This window comes from Vicugna pacos, chromosome 7 (genome assembly GCF_048564905.1).
Source record: "Vicugna pacos chromosome 7, VicPac4, whole genome shotgun sequence".
In the NCBI taxonomy this organism is placed as follows: domain Eukaryota; kingdom Metazoa; phylum Chordata; class Mammalia; order Artiodactyla; family Camelidae; genus Vicugna; species Vicugna pacos.
The window spans coordinates 35,396,025-35,413,806 of record NC_132993.1 but is presented as its reverse complement, the minus strand read 5'-3'; the positions used below and the strand labels follow the sequence as shown (position 1 = coordinate 35,413,806).

Genomic DNA, 17,782 nt, shown 5'->3' with positions numbered 1-17,782 from the left:
GGCAAGGACCAGATCAAGAAGGACATTGTTAGGCCATCCTACAGAGTTTATCCTAAAGGTGATAAAAAGCATTTAATAATTTTATGTGGGGGGGTAATACAATCAGATTTATGTTTCATTAAGATTACTGTAACTACAGTGTAAAAGACGATGGTTCACTGGTGGAGGGAATTTACAAAGTCAACAGAACAGGTTAGGAGAATTGTATTAATCCTGATAACAGATTGGTAGCAAAACCCATGCCTGCGATGGCTTTCAATAAATATTTGTCAAAGAAATGAATTAATCACCCTTTTTAGATGTGCATGGATCCAATGAGCACAGGATACCTAGTTTATACTTATTCCAGGTTTTAAAATAGAAGTCTGCCGTGAGGGAGAGAGCAAGTGAGTTTGCTGCAATAATGAATGCTTTAATACAGGGCAACACTAATCAGTATTTCACTAGGGTTCCTAAGAACAGATACCATATGGGAAGGATGATGTGTGTATGTGCAAGTGTACTTGTGTGTGTGTGTGTCTGGGGTCAGTGTGTGTATGTGTGTGCACGTCCGTATCCAAGCCGGCTGGGAATGGAGGGAGGAATAGAAAATGCCATCAGCAAGAGGGAATGTGATCCCAGGCAAGCTTTATGTTAATTATGAAAGTTCATAAAGTAAGAAGGATTACATCAATAGAGGGTAACTCATAGTGAAATGAGGTTTTTCATCCGTAAGGCATTTATCGATATAACAAATGCTGTGCTCACAAATGAAGCCAACTAATGCACTAACAACATAATTACAATGATTTTAGCTGTGACAAAAGGTATGCATAGATTTCAACCTAAGCACATAAAAATCTACAAGACATGACATTGTCTCAAAAGAACTGTTGATGGAGTTGCCTGGGTAGTTATTGCACCAGCAGGCCTTCTGTTTATAAGGTATTTATAAGAAAACAGTCCACTAACATCACACTTGAATGGACCTTTACTAAATGCTATAACTTATAAATTTTTTTTGGTAGTGAAATATCTAATTTTCATTTGTCCTCCTCCAGAAGGTTTGAGAATTTCTTTGGGCTTGGAGTGGAACTGCTGATAAGTGAAGAGTTGAACATTTAGAAAAGAGAGGGCATAAGATTAGAGATATAGATGTGATTTACAAATGGAGACAAAAGGTAGAGTAGAAATTAAAATTCTTCCAACTTGTATTATATGATTTAAATAGAGTGCGATTTCCAGGAACCAGAGGGAAAAAAAATCAATATAACAAGAGTTTGAAGGAAGTGCTTACCCAGCACATGTTCCCTTGGTTACCCTGACCCTCTCCTTTCTGAGGCTGAAAAAGTGATGTGAAGTCATGAAAGAACACTCATTTCTCCCAGGAAAAATGCTGTGAGGATAAAGAACCGCTTAACAGTTCGAACTAATAGACTGCTGTATGTAAGACTTCAATATCCCCAGGCTTTGTAAATGAAAGGAAGTTTTAATATCAGCCTATGGGATTTTGCATTCAAATTTTAAATTTTAGAACATGTGGAATTCAATATACATGGATTCAATAAAAGCACATGTCACTGCATTTTGGATATAATGGAGCAAAAAAGGAGCGATGTTTCCATGCCCAGAAGTCTTCCAATTTATATTTCATCAAAATTATATTACATTTGGCTGTGGTGCTACTACATGCATCTATCTCTAAACATTGTATTGGAAGAAATATCTTTTCTATTCCCTTTCCAAGTGTAAGTTTCGTTGTAAAGGTTTCAAAGAGCTAAAAGTCAGACTTGTAACATTTTCATCCCTAAAGCAAGTATTTCCTGCTTTTAAATCACTCTAACGTATGTAACTATAAAATAATATCTTGAAACTTCTCGTTACTACATAAATAATCTTGCTAATAGAAGAGGAAACTTGAATTCTTATGAAATCACACAAGAACTATTTTAAGAACACTTACAGAGTTTGTTTCCTGGAGCGCCTGACAGTTTTCTTCGGAGCTGCTGCTTTGTGGAGAAAGTAGTCATTGTTAAACCCTTCCCGGTGAAGCATACAATTTCTCAAATGTGTCCTGCACAGGTATATTTTAAGGAAGGTTTCAATTTGGGAACATAATTTCAGCCTTTGCTAGGCCCACAGTGACGATAACATTGAAAAATGACTTGGTATGCTGCATGCTCTCCTACTGCTAAGATTTTATCACAAACTGCTAGTTTGCTAGAGATTAGCTGCTAAAATGCTCTCCTGATTAATGTGCTAATTAATTAATGCAGCTGCTAAATTGTACTGCTGATTAAAATACACCTCACAGAGAACACTGGAAAAACTCCTCAAATTAGTCACTCACTCTAGGTGCATTTTTACCCTAGAAAAGCCTCATATACTGAGCAGAGGAGGCAGATCTATGGCCAGCCGATTAGAGCTACTGGAAGCTGTTTGTTTCAGGTCTCCTATGCTCTCATCTCAGTCCTGAAATTCACTTCATGTCCCAAACTCGAACATGAGGCATAGGGAAGAATTAGGACGAACTTTTCTCTTTCTCTCTAGCAGATTAATTTTCTCTAGTGTGGCTCCGGAATTGAAGTTTACTAAGACATGGAAGAGTCTGTAGTGCACATGATACATATTGAGTCCAAGTTCAAGTTCAGACTTAGCTTGATTAGCTATGTGAAGTTTGGAGCTATACACATCTCTTCCAGGTGATTCCAATCACGATATTCTTTCGCTACATCTCTGATTCTCAGAGTTGATAGTCTGCCTAACCAAACAGGAAATTGTAAGTCTACCATGTACAAGGCTCTGTACTAGGTTAAAAACATAAGGCATCTGTACTCTCTTTAAGCACTTCACTTTATAATTTACCTTAAAAGTGTTTGCCATTACCAGGCAACAAATGGACAGGTAACAAATCAGTGGAAAAGACATTAAGAATTACAGGAATACAGAGGAAGAAGAAATAATTTGCATTTGTAGTGACATCTTCTCCAACGATGAGAAAATTGTTTAAAACCTTGAAGAATGAAAGGATTTAGACTGATGGATTGGTAGGTAGTTGTTTGGCATAGAGAAGTCATATGAACAGAGGTGTAAAGGAAGCAGGCCTGAAGGTGAATAAAGTTCAGTGCAGTTGACAAAACTGAGACCTAACTGATGAGACCCATGAAGGATTCTGAGAGTGAGACTCAAAGTTGACAAGTCAGCCGGGGTCGGTGTAGGGCAGGCCTAGCACACCAGGCAAGAATTGGGCCAAGGAGCCACTCATCTTTTGGAGAAGGAAAATGACTTATTTTGAGAAGTCTAGTCTCTTCAATAAGAAGACTGAATTGGACGAGGGCGATTCTGGAGAGGAAGAGACAAATTAGTAAGGTTTCCTATAATCCAGATACGTTATTTGTCAGCTGGAAAACAGCTAACCCCAAACGTCAAAATGGATGGAGAGACGGTACCTCCAACAATAGACCAAGAAGAGTCTCTGATAAAATAGAAACACATACCCTTATTATTTATTTATTTTTGTAGTCAGCATGACTGTTGATAAATTATTTTTCCATTTGTACTCAGAGTTTTTACCCAACCATGGGGCATTGTGAGTACACTTAATTAGCTTCCTTTAGAGAATTCCTAAAGAGAGATGGTTCCTTGAATCACATTATGTGCATTTACGTAAGTGACAAGTCAGGTCTAGTACCATTGTTATAAGTTGAATTGTGTCCCCCTAAAAGATGTGTTGAAGTTTTAACTGCCAGTGTCTGTAAATGTGAACTTATTTGGAAGTAGGCTCTTTGCAGATGTAACCATGTTAAGATGAGGCCACTACTGTGGACCTTAATCCAGCATGATTGGTATCTTTCTAGGAAGAGGAAAAGAGACACAAAGAGAGACACAGGGAGAAGATGGACACGTGACAATAGAGGCAGAGATTGCAGTGAGCATCTACAAGCCAAGGAACGCCAAGGATTTCTAGCAAACACCGGAAGCTAGAACAAGCAAGGAAGGATTCTCCCTTACAGGTTTCAGAGGAAGCACGGCCCTGCCAACACTTTGATTGCAGACTTAAGAGGCTCCAGAATTGTGAGATAATAGGTTTCTGTTGTTTTAAGCCACCCAGTTTGTGTGACTTTGTTACTGCAGCCTTAGGAGTTGAATGGAGCCACTGATCCTTCTAATAGTCAGTTTCTGATGAGGCCTTAGTGAGCGCCAAGGGGTTACGCTGAGCTTTCGCCCCTGTTACTTTGCTCAGTCCTCACAGTAACGCTATCTGGTAGATATTATTATTACCCTTTTAATATAAATAAGAGAAAGAGAAATTGAAAGGTCCTATATTTGAATTGAGATTGGAATCTGATTGGGTAACTAAATGTACTAAAGTTACACTCTTTATTGACACAAGGTTCTTCCTTATTTATATCTTCAACATTTGGAGGAAAAAACTATACACTGTAGAATGCTAAAGGACTCCATAATATAAGAAAAAAGCTACAGATGACTTATAATATTTTCTTTAGTCCAACTGGTGACAGTACCATGTCTATTTCTACGTCTTTTTGGATCTTGCAGATATTCGTTTCCTGGGATGTGTATTTTAGTTTTTAGTTGTCAAGATAAACTTCTGCCAAAGAAGTCTGTTTAAAAAAACATCCGAATAAAATGAGGAACTACTATTGTTGCCCTTGTCAACACTTACAGGACTGGGCTTGAACTGAAGCCCTGTATGTTTATTTTCAATCTATGAATGTACACTTCTGTTTTTAACTGATGGACCAGTTGTTCACTCTGCCTGCTCTTCACCTGGTCCAGACCGGACTGCACCAGGGATCTGAATGCAAGTGAGGATATGCATGACTCAGCCTAATTTGATGAATGGGGTGCTTGATGCTGAAGTGGCTCAGAAGGGATCACTTTGGATTACAAGGGAACAGTCATGGGGCATTGCCACCTGCAAATTTGTTCATGGCTTTGCCTGAGTTTACAGCTGAGCTTTGGGCTGAAAAGCTCTTAAACATGATTTATCAACAGCTTCAGAAGTCTCCATGGGTCCGTACTAATTCAACCAGGACTTTCTGCTACTGAAAAGAATTTAAGCACCGCTTTCCAAGGCATCTGTGACCTTCACAGATCAATTTAACAGGTCACTTCAAAGTTAAAAAAGAGCAACAAAAAAAAGTTTCCAAAGCCACTAAAGTATTTTTAATTTGAGCTGCAGGCTCACTCACATTATACATACAAGTTAGAGTTTGCTTTCTTCCTACTTTCTGTGATATAATTTCTGTCACAGGTATATTTTAATGGGAAGTCACTCTCTTAGGGTCATAAAATCTACCCATCATATATCAGAGGTTCATTTTTAGGGCAAGGTCAAGGTTCTTTGTGAGACAGCAAAGGACTCTAAGATACTACCAGCTAAGGCGTCAAATAATGTGTTGTATTTTTAACTTTTTAACTTTCATTAATTGTAAAGGAGGAAATGCTGCTCTCTTGGGTAAGGGCAGGCTGGAACTGTTCAGTTAACAGATTTGAATCCTAATAGCTTGAATTTATTTTAATAAATGCTCCAATATTCCTTGAATGAATATATTTTAGAAAATTAAGTGTCCTGTGGGGGTTAATTTCATCATAAATATAAAGACCTTTTTTTTAGGACTTTGCATTTGCATGAAGCTTTCTTCTACTTCAAAGTACTCTTCTCAGACGAGTCTTCTAGCAACTATAAGAAATAAATAGGTCAAAGAAAAAGTTTTTATTACTATTGGAAAGGAAAGAAGGCTGAGGAATCTTTTGAATGACTTTTTCTGGTAAAAGAACCTATTGCTTCAACGATTGAATTTACATAATGGCTTGAATTCTAATAATGGGAGTGTTTAGGAAAAGGTCAAAGTCAAAAACACCTTGAGACCTATTCTATCTTTCTTACTTTTGAAAATCTTAACAAAAGACTCTTCTGGGTGCATGAGAAGTTGACTCAGTGATCAGCTCTCTTCGATAAGGGCAATCTTTGGACCAAAGGGGAAGTGTTCTTACTACAGTGATACATGATGAGGGAGACACTTCAATAATATGCATCAGTTTCCTTGGTGCATCCATGTATCAGTGAGGATAGGCTGAGTTATACCGCAGTACAAGCCACTGCCTTATTTAGTAAATAATAAAAGTAAATACTCCGTGTCCACATCGAGTGAGTTCTGGCTTTGCTTCCTTTGTTCCTTCATGCTGCCATCCATGCTAATGGCACAGCCTCTATCTGGAACACTGTTGGCCTCAGGCAGAGGGAAACTAGACATGGTAATCTACAAACTTCCTATTTTTTGTTTAACACTTTTATTGTGGTATAGTTCCTGTACAGTAGACTACACGTATTTCAGATGCACCATCTGATTAATTTTGATAGACATTAAATGCAGGGAGGAAAGTATGAGTTTTTCTAGAAAAATGATACATTCAATAAATTGGATATCTGTATGAAAAAATAAATATTTATTCTCTACCTCACATATAGATACAATCAAATTCCAGTTGAATGTAAAATAAAAACAGTAAGACTTCTTGAAGAAAACCTAATAGAATATTTTATAATATTAATAGTATCCCAAAAGCATAAACCAAAAAGAAAGATTAATAGTTTGGACTACTCTAATTTTAATAAAGAGAATCAAAAGACATTGAAGAATAAAAAGACAAGCCACATAGTTGGAGAATATATTTTCAATGTATATAGAATATTTATACACATATTTATTCACAGAGGTTAGCATATATGAAGAATTCCTACAGATCAATAAGAAAACTGGAGACAACCACATAGAAAAATTGGCAAAAGACTTGGACATACATTTCACAAAGAGGATACTCAGGTTGTTATAAAAATGTGAAAAGATGTTTAATCTCATTAGCACTCAAGGAAATTCAAATTAAGACCAAAATAATATAGTACTACACAGCCATTAGAGTGATTGAAATGTAAAGGATGGACAGTACCAATTTTGATGAGAATGTAGAGAAATGGAAACACACATCACTAACTGAGGTATAAAGTAATAGAACATATTTGAAAATTGCTTGACAGTCTATATACCATTTGAGCAGTAATTCTCCTCTTCTGTCCAGCAGAAATATGTATGTATAGACACCAAAAGACTTACTAAGAACATTTGTAGCAGAATTGTCATAGCCCTAAGTTGAAAACAACTTAAATGTTCATCAACTGTAGAATTAATACATAAATTGTGATATAATCATACAAGAAAATACCATGGGCCATCAATGAAAATGAATGACTATGCAACAATAGGGATAAACCTCACAAACTTGATAGTAACTTAGAAAAATTTGGTAGCAGGAAGAACTATGCAATGGTGATGGAAGTCAGAGTAACTGTTAACGTTTGGGGAAGAAAGTATACTGAGTAGGTGGAGTCATGGAGATAGCTTGGGGTGCTATTATTGTCCTAATTCTTGATCTGTGAATTGGTTACACAGGTGTGTTAATTTTGTGAAAATTCATTGAGCAGTATTCTTGTTTATGCCGTACCTAGATGAAATTTTACTTAAAAAAAAATCAGTGTTTTGGCTTGGAGTAACATCTTGTTAAAGGGCTACTCGGTGACATGGAGAGAGGGCCATATATAGGATGTGATCCTGATTCCCTTTCTCATTTTATTCCTTTCTTTTGCTCTGGAAGTAGAAGCTTATTTATTTTCCCCCTCCATTACCAGAAGTGTGGCAAGTTCAGAATAGATGGTAGCTTCTGTTCTCCAGGTTAATTTGTCTTTCTGAAAATCACCCAGATTGATGCCTCTGGATGTATATGGAATGGTCACAGAAAAATCAGATCTCAAAATGAAAAAGGCATAAAATGAATGAGCTTCTTTTTACTTTGTGACTTTAAAGAACGTAGCTATGAATCAGCAAGTTTTAGAAGTAAAATCTTCTAGGAATGGCAAAAGGGGGAAAAATAAGCAGAGGCGGGATGCCGGTGCTCTAAGACATTCAAGCGTATATAGAGACAGAATGAGCAGACGTCAAGGGAAAAGAAGTGAAGAATGACAGTGTATTCTGAGATCTTGGTTTCTCCAGCACTGCAACTGCAAACAGACCTAAGGACCAATTTTCATTTCTTCTAGGTGAATCGTGTTCTCTACTGTGGCTCTGTAACACACCTTGCATCCAATTTCTGTTTGAAATAACCACGGTAGTGAGGCCTTTGTGGGTACGGTAGCTTGCTTCATGCTCTCTTGTGTGCAGCCTGCAGGCTGGCAGGAACGTGACAGGGGCAGGAAATACAGGCAGAAGGGGTCTCTGAGCCAGAAAGTAGCAGAGCCGGAGAGAGCAGACAGAGAGTGAAGAATTTTTCTGCTGTCACCTTACAGTAATTTACCTTACTGTCATTCTGCCTTTGTTGTATCTTTGGACTTTTTTTCCCTTTATATTCTGGGAAAAATACATTGTATTTTACGTGGTATCTACAATGATTGCAATATGATAAATGCAGCAAGAAGCAGCTATTCAGTTTGGGACATGGCTAGAATAGCCTGTATCCAGGTTTGCCTGCCTGTTTGGTGGTCTCATTCACTATCAAGAGTGTCCCAGTTTGTCCACTATATTATATGGTCACCCTAGATCAACCTTACTGACTTTGAACATGGACTTAGGATGCAATGGGTGATTGCCCCGTGAAATCAAAGAGGACACGAGCTATATTTTAATGCTGAAAAAGTCCTTTTCTAAGAAGCAACAGCCAGCTTATTTTAACACGAAAATGTAGAGGTTTCTTTACTCAAGTAACAGACACATCTAAGTGTGTTCTGTCACATAAACTCTAAGACTGTGTTAAGTCTAGGAGTATACAGCTGTTGGCCTTCACAGCAAAGGGAGGCCACTTGCATATCAAATCTATGTAAGTTTTATATGATGGCAGATATCTTAAGGTGTAAAGATAGAAAATTTATGGAAGTCAAACGGCAGACTGGGCGAGGAGACTCCCAGATGTCCAATCTCACTTTGATAATTTATGAAACTCCACTTATTTCCCATCTACTAACTTGTTTGCTCCAGTAAACAATTTGCATTATGCCCAAATGAGCTGAGCCTTTCAAAAATATTGAATGGATGAGATTTGACTACTATTGCATGATGCTGCTTTATTTACTTGATTTTCCATCAAAAATAAAAATAGAACACCTTCTGTATAACTGCTATTTTTATAGAAACAAGTGATTGTGACTATGAGATGCCTCCCCTTCCTGTTTTACTCTCTCCAAATTCTTCAGTACCCAGAAATAGAAGTCTGCTTTTGGGTTCCATTCAGCAGCTATTGATTGCCTACTGAGCTCACATATAGTCTATGGAAATTCATATGTGCACCCTTCCCCTGCAGGACTCAGGGCAAGGGCATACGTCACCTTTTGGCATGGAGGAGGAAGGTGGGACCCCTGATTGTTATCCTTGGTTTGGCTAATTTTTAAACAACTGCCTGCATTTCTTCTTTTCTTCTCCGCAAGCCGACTGGTCTATTTGCTAATAAAGGATTGTTTTATGTTCAAGAAGAAGTGCAAGGTTTTATTAGATCTAGCTAAAGTCCTCTCTCTTTTATGCTCATGCAGAGGGAAGAAATCTCACTGCTGAGCACACACAGATGCCCTTATATGCATGCATTCATGCACATACACAGACTCTTGTAAGAATATAGTATGTAAAAAGACTTTTGAGGATCAAACCCTATTTATGTTCAGAAATTCCTTTGACTTCATATTGAAAAACATGGCTTAAAAAAAGAAAAGAAAAGAAAAGAGAAACATGGCTTGTTGCAGCATTATGGCAGTGCAAATTACTGCCACAGAGCATAGCTCATTTTATATGTAAAATAGAAACTAAACCCAAAAGAAGGACGTGGCATCTGCAGTGGCAGCCAGCTAACCTCTTCTGGTATTTCCTCCACTAAAGCCCCCTCCTGGGTCCAAGCAGGGACGCTGATTGGAACCACCATCTCATGGCTTATTGCAGGTATAATACTGCTCTCCTTCTAGTCTGACCTGGAGTGGGGAAAACAAGGCAAAATGAGGTGAAACTTTTCAAACAAACTTTTGACAGAAAACTTAAGGGAAAGAAAATGCAGAAAAGCACTGAAATGGATGAATCTTAAAAGCCTCAATGTCTAATCTTAACCAAAGTTGACCATGAAGGGGCTGGGTAGGCAGAGCTCAGGCACCCAGCGGTCCCAGTGCCTTTGCCAGGCACACCTCATCGTCTTGGGAAACCCTGGCTGGGAATGTACTGCCAGCTCTGGCTTCCAGCCTTACACCTTCTTTACCATTTTAATTTTCCTTCTCCTCCCACAGTCACCTAACTTAGTGGGAAAAATGACAGTCATAGACATGGGCACCTTCCCGGAAATATCCTTCTTTCTCTCACATTCATTCTTAATTTAAAAGTAACTCATATTTATTGAAGGAAATTTAGAAAAATCAGTTGTATAAAGAAACCAACGACTTACATTCAATATAGTCATTGTTAACAAAAAAGAAAAAAAGTCATTTGTAATAAAATGATCACATTCTTGGTCAATGAAGATTATTCAAAAACATTATTTAAATGACTTTTCATTCTATTACACTCATGTTTTATAATTTAATGCATAGTTGTTGGATATTAATATGATTTCTAATTTCTCACTACTAGAAATGTTGACATGATACATGTCCTTGCAAAGAAGTCTTTGCGCTTTTAGAGGTACATCACCTAAATGTATTCCAGAAAGATTATCCCAGTCCCATTTCTATTAGTAAATATGTGGTAGGTCTGTACTGCCACATCTTTAGTAGAACTTACTACTTTTAAATATATATTTTCCAATCTGATAGGTTAAATAACATTTTGAAGGGAAATCATTTAAAGAAAACTTTATTGACTGCATTATGAATTTCCTGTTTTTGTTCTGTGCTCATTGAAAAAAAAAAAGAATCCAGTGTATTTTTTACCCCTTACTATATTCTTTACCCCTTCTCTGAGCCTTTTTTTATTCCTTCTTCTCTTTTGTCCTGCCTGCCCTCTTTACTCCCTGCCCTTCCCCTTTCTTCCTCTATTTCTCTAAAAGGAGACAGATTTCATTCGAAATACTTTTAAAAATAACATCTTAAAAATTGTGCTTCCAAGATGAAGGATTTTCTGTTTACTTTGATTTACAATTTGGGGTAGGTTTACAGTGCTTGTGCCTCTTAAGAAACAATATTTCCTCTTAACAGTGTAAAAGAAAGAAAAAAGGTTGAAACTTAGCAGTGAATTTTTTTTCTTTTAGTACACCTGATTTCCTGTTCTCTGATATTATGTCTAATAGTTCTTATGATGGAGAGATTTATTTTTTCCTCTCTTTTCTGCCTGCTTTGATTTTATGCTGAATTAATATAGAACCTGGATTCAATAGTGCCTGTATTTTAATGAATAGGCTAAAAGCAAAGGAACTTCTACTTTGTAATATAACATAGAAGACACAGAGATGCAGTCCAGCCTGTGAATGTCTTTGATGTACCATCTACTATAAGCTACTGTTTTCTAAATCTACCCATTTTATTAGTAAGGACATTTGAGCAAGCTATTTAACCTTTCTGACCTTAGATTTCTCAGATACAAAATGTGGATCTTTGTTGGGCTTAAAGTTAGCTTAGTCTTGTTTTTCCTTAACTTTTTAATATAATTGTAGGTTCACATGTAGTTGTAAGAAATAATACAGAATGATCCTGTATATCCTTCACCTAGTTTCTCCCAATTGCAACACCTTGCATGACTGTAGCACAATATCACAACCAGGAAATAGATGTTGGTCAAAATCCACTGACCTCATTCAGATTTCACCAGGTTTGCATGCATGAGTATGCTTGTGCGTGCGTGCGTCCGTGTGCTTGCGTGTGTGTGTGTGTGTGTGTATCTTTTTTATGCAGTCTGGCAGTTTTTTTTTTTTTTTAATTTCCTGGCACATGCCTACCCTGTGGTAGGTTCTCAACAACTGTTTAATAACCATCTTTACCTAGCTAGTCTTTCCTCTCCCTTTTCTTCAAATAAGAACCTCTGGGAACTCTTAGCCTCTAATGGCTTATCACAGTTAAAACAACGATTTGTTCAGTGATACAGAACTCACACTTGACCTCTAACTCTACTCCCAGGCATCTCAGAGAAGGAGCTCGGGGTTGTTCAGTGGCAGAGCCAGGGCTTGACCCCAAGTCAAATCATCTGACACCTCCCAATATAGTCCTTGTTTCCCAAACTTGTTACAATATGAGAATCATCTGAGGCAGTGATTCTCTCACATACCTGGGAATGCTGTTAAATTACAGAGTTGGATTCAACAGGTCTGGAGGGCCTGATACTTTGCATTTCTAACAAGTTTCTAGGTGATGCTGAGGCCGCTGATCCACTCCCAACACCTTATGTTGCAAGATTACTTGCTAAAAATTCTGATTTCTAGTGCCTTCTTCCCAACATTCTGGTTTAAGAGGGCTAGAGTGAAGTCTAAGACTTTGTATTTTTATTTAGTATCCTAGCCAGTTCTTAGGATAAATTGCTTTTGGCAAACACTGAATATCGTTTATACCGGTCGCATCCAGAGTCTCTTATTCTCCCGGTTCCTTTTAAACACATGCATATTGTTTACCTTAATGTTGTGATTCAGAGATTTGGTGCAGTCAGTCTTTTTTTGTTTTGTTTTGTTTTGTTTTGTTTTGTTTTGTTTTGTTTTGTTTTGGCTTTTGTCATTGTTTTATTTTGCTTGGCTTGGCTTTTTGTCTCTTGAAGGCCAAAAATCTCAAAGTATAATTGGACTCTTTTGCTGAAAGTTTAGTTCAACTCTTAAGAGCTTTAAGGTATTAAAATAATTTCAGTGCCATTCCATTTGACACACAGAGATTTTATCAGTGCTTTAAAAAGTCTTCCGAAACCTGTATAACAGCTCTTTTTTCTAATCTAAATAAATAACACATTGGACTAGCAACCAGAAATTTTTATCATCTCTGAATTTATTCTTCTCAGGTCCAGATAAAAAGTAGTGCTTAATCCCCTGAAGATGTAGACAGTTATGTGAGCTGGTTATATTGATGAAAGAGAATCATGACCAGAGAGGTATTGCTGGGTTCAACCGTGAAAGCTGAAGCTGTATAAATTGTCAAATAACATGAGGATTGGAAAATATCATTATAAGCAACTTGTGTGAACCCCTGATGTTTTAAATTAGCCATGAAATGTGACTTGCTTTGTAATATTTTGGAGCTTCTGAAAATCCCAGCTTTTAAATTGAACTTTTCCTATTTGGCAGCAACACAGCAGGCCTACAAAATAATTTACAACCATTTGCTTTGTTAGTTATCCCTTTTAAACAACCCTTGAGGGGAGGAAAACATTATTAATCCCCATTTTACGGATGATGGGATTGAGGTATTAAGAGGACTCAAAGCTTTGATTTAGCCAACACTTGCATTTTTTAGTCTCAGTCCAAAGCCCTCGTCTTTACTCATGCCAGGGTGCCTGCTCCTTATTATTTGGCTTATCTTGATAAAAATACAAGGACTCAATTTTCAAAAGTTAACTTAAACCACTTAGAAAAATTTGGGTAAATTTAGCAGCATGGCCTTCTCAGCTTGATGAACTACGTTCAGTTTTGCAGAGCTGTTTTATTTTGTAATTGATATTATTTCTTAACATTTGTACATCCTCTCCAAATAATTCGTATCTTAGGGCTACTTGTTTAGAAGTTTACCTCAGTCAGTTTCAAGAGTCAAGGAGAGCAGACAGTGCCGTTCTAACTGAAGTATGTATCTGTACATTGTGGACTATGCTGCCAAATTCCCTGGACATTTTGTTCTTTAATAAAATACACACTTTAATTTAGTATTTTGTGTTTTGAGAAATATTTTTACTTACAGATATTTAAAAAAATACTTCCTATAACCTTATGATTCTATAAAGTAGATCTTAAAAGGTGAGGTCAGTGATGCTCCCTCAGAAAGCTGAAGAGAATCCCCTTCAGAGGCAGGAATAGAGCCCAGTTTTTTATAGCTTTTGCTTCAGTTCTCCTCCTGTGGCAAAGGAAGTAATTGGAAGTAACACAGTGACCATCACCCGTCTCGTGTTCTCAATACACATTTTGCTGACTTAGTTTACGTAGTTCTTTTTCAAAGTGTGGTACCCAGGCAGTTGACCTCAGTATCACCTCATTTTCTGATTGAAATACTTTTAGTGCACCTGACAGCTACTGAAAGAGGATTGTGGAGGGCAGTCTTGGAATTTTCATTTTAGCAGGGTCTTCAAGAGATTTTCATGCTTACTAAAATCCATGGCATTGGAGTAAGAGGTTTGATTCACATCTATCATAGAAGCTACTCTATTGCTCATGGAAACTGTTTGAGATCTGTGAGTAACTGGGGTTGCTTTGTTGCTCTACAGAGTGAACTTTTTTCTCGGTGTAATCTTCAATTACTTCCTTAGTAAAATAGCTTACATCGAGCAAAACTGTTTGCACATTGTAAGTAATTCAGGTTAACAAGATAGCTGGATGTTCCTGAAACTTTCTCACACAACATTTTGAGCTAGGTGGGTGGACTTCTTTAAGGGAAACCTTGCTGCTCAGGGTAACACCTGGTATTATGGTTAGATTTATTACTCCTACTGGACTTCCTGGCAGTGGCTAATGGTGACGGAACACCCATGCTTGCTGTAGAAGATGCAGCAATTTTTCTTAGCTAGTCATTTTGCTTTACTTATCTACATCTTTATTACCTTCTTATTTCAAGTGCTGAATTGGACATTTCCTTTAAGCTGCATAAACATTTTAGTGAATGTTGAGCTCAGCCATACAGTAACCCAGAGCTAATGGTGGCACAGAATAGAGACTCAGAGGTCTCTATTGCTTCCTTACATCGTACCATATGTAGTGCTGGTTCTTGACCTTCAAGGAGAGCATGTTCTGGTTACCTGGAAGAGCACCCTGGCTGAAGAAACACTGTAAGGTCTAATGTGCTAGATAAATGTAATGCAACATTATTAACATCACTGTCATGAGAAGCAGTATCAAATAAAGTTCTCTTGTTAAGGTTTAAAGGAGCAAAAGCAAGGTACTTTTCAAAATTTTTTGTTCAGAAATCCAGATTCCATAGTTTTGAAATATTGTATGTTTATGTAATTTCCCGTTTTTTAATTTTCTAATATTCCTTCATACAGAAAACCATTTCTATCAGCTCTATGTCCATTGCTGCTTATATATTCTTGAGCATTAACCCAAGCCTTAGACAATGGATGAGGGTGAAATAGGGGCCAGAAATACCCAGGGGTTCTCTGACAAATGGGTGCTTAAGACATTGCCATGAAGAAAGGAGGAAGGAGCAGGAAACTCTGGTGTGATTTCAGGCAAGCTTCTCAACCTTCTTGAATTTCTCTTTTATAAAAGTAAAGGATTCTATTAGATTATCTTTAATCTAGTTACCACCTCTAAAGCTGTGAGTCTCAGCAAAACCTATATGAAGGGGGGAAGGAAAGAGATAACAAATATATATATATACAGAGAGAGAGAGACTAGATAAGAAGAGGAAGGAACAAAAAGAGGGGGAAGGGAAGAGTGGGAACAGGCAAGAGATCAAGAGAGCATCTCACCAATTACCTTGACTGCGATTCCCTGATCCTGAGCAAGGAAGGACCTTATCTGGTATTCAGGGAAATTAAATAAACAAGTAAGTAACTAACTAAATAAATCATGAAAATTATAACTAGTTTCCTCAGTGATTTAATATCCACTTGGCCCTCGGCTAGTGTCGTGAATTATTCATGATCCCTTTGAGTACTACCTGTAGTTGATCGAGTTGTGCAGCATCACTGATGTGGGCCCTGTTATGCTTGGCTTGTAGAAGCCAGTAAATTGAAGGCAGTTTATGAGAAGAATGCGAAAGGTGGCTGTGATAAATCTAAAAAGTTCTTTCAGTTCATCTGAAAAGCCTGTGAAATATAAATAACTCCGTTATGAACGGTAGGGCATCCATCCTGGTTTCTTTGTTAATGACTGTGAAAGTTCCCTCGCATATGCAGAGTCATAAAAGTTTATAAATAATAACAATACATGAACAGCCTCTCTGCCAGAATGAAAATTTCTTGACCATGACTTATTGTATTGGTTCTATCCATCAAATATTCTAATAGAAGATACATGAATATGGATATTTAACAAGATTTTATGAGAAATCAATATTAATGTATTTATTAGCTGAGTTTAATTTTTAAAAGGGAAAAAAATTTACATTAAAAAACCTAAAGCTTAGATTTATTTGTTTGCACTGAGGAACAGTTGGAAAGGAAGGGCGTTTTTGAGTTCAGCCAGCCAGATAGATCACTGGAGGGAGCTCTAACTTCACGACAAAAGCAGAGCTGAACTTTTTCTTTGTTCTTAAATTTCACGTACAGACAACGCTCCTCCTGCCCAATAAAAAATCAATAATAAATATGAAAAATGTCTGGAAAAGAAAAATGTGTTTTGGGGGACATCACATGCCACATTTACTTACAAATAAAGACGGAACCACTATTTGGAACTAGCAGTATTTAAATAAGTCAAAAATGCAGGACTATGTACGATGAGAGCCACAGTATACACTTTGTGTGAAAAAATACTTTGAAAAATGTGCTTTCGAACTGTCTACCCTGCATTATAATATTGTAAACCCACAGTGATCACCACTCTCAAGGCCAGCCAGGTGGTATCTGGCTTTGGTGTTCACGGACTTCGAACAACAAGCTCCTGGGACTTTACACTGCAGGGACATTCTTAGCACCATCACAGCTGTGCCTGTGGTGGACCAGCTTTCTGAAGGGCATTTCATTTTTCAGAGGCTGAGGAGTGTGCTTGACAGCACCCTGGATTGGGAACCAGAAAACCTAGATTTTCATCCCTGCTGAGCTGCTAAATATATATGAGCCAGTGGGCTTTGTCATCTTCATATTCCTGATGAAAGGGAACTATAAAAAGGCTGAACTAAGTGATTTCTAAAGTCTCTTCTCATTTTTAAGCTGTGATCATCAAGTTAAGATTGTTTGTTTGCTTTTTCAGTACTGATTATGGTGCATGTTCATAGAGAGTGATGTTTAGAGTTCAGTTCCCTCATTTAGAGACTCCCTAAATGCTGTGTCTAACTTACAAACTCACAAAATATTTCCGATGGGTTTTTCTACACCTTCCTTCCTATACATACTTCCTCCTCCTCCCTTTGCTTACCTGGTCCGTTTACAGTTGGCTCTAGCTAAGAAGCACAACTGTACTGGTGTTCTGAAAAATAACTGTCTAGGAGGCTGAGTATCCTCAGGATAAGGCAAACCTGGTAGGAATTCCGGAGACTTAGTCAGGCTATAGAGCAGGACTTCTGGCTGGGATTTGTTGAATTAAGATGTTATCTCCAGCTATGTATTTAATTTGCAGGACCCGATGCAGAATGAAAATGCAGGGTTTCTACTCAAAAATTATTAAGAATTTTCAGCTGGTGACAACAGACTGTCAAACCAAGCACAGGGCACTTCTGAGTGCAGGCCAGATACACACGTGACTGCACAGATCGCATACCATGAAGCCAGTCTTGCCTGGAGTGGTGGGGACCCTGGGTTCAATCTGATGGATGCACAGAACTGGGTTTGACTCCGAAAGTATTATCCATGGGGGAAAAAAAATCTAATACAAACAAGACGCAATAAAAACCAAGCCACTCCTGCCAACTTTTTTTTTTAAGGTGAGAAATTGTTTCAACAAAGAAGCTGTGATTGTGTTTGGGCCAAATCCTTAGAAGGATAAT

At 37.6% G+C, this 17,782-nt stretch overlaps 1 long non-coding RNA gene across 1 annotated transcript in view; it reads left to right on the top strand.

Moving 5' to 3' along the window:
- Window positions 1–17,782, top strand: part of LOC116278808 (uncharacterized) — a 152,951-nt gene that overhangs the window by 134,458 nt on the left and 711 nt on the right. The gene's annotated exons all lie outside the window — the stretch shown is intronic.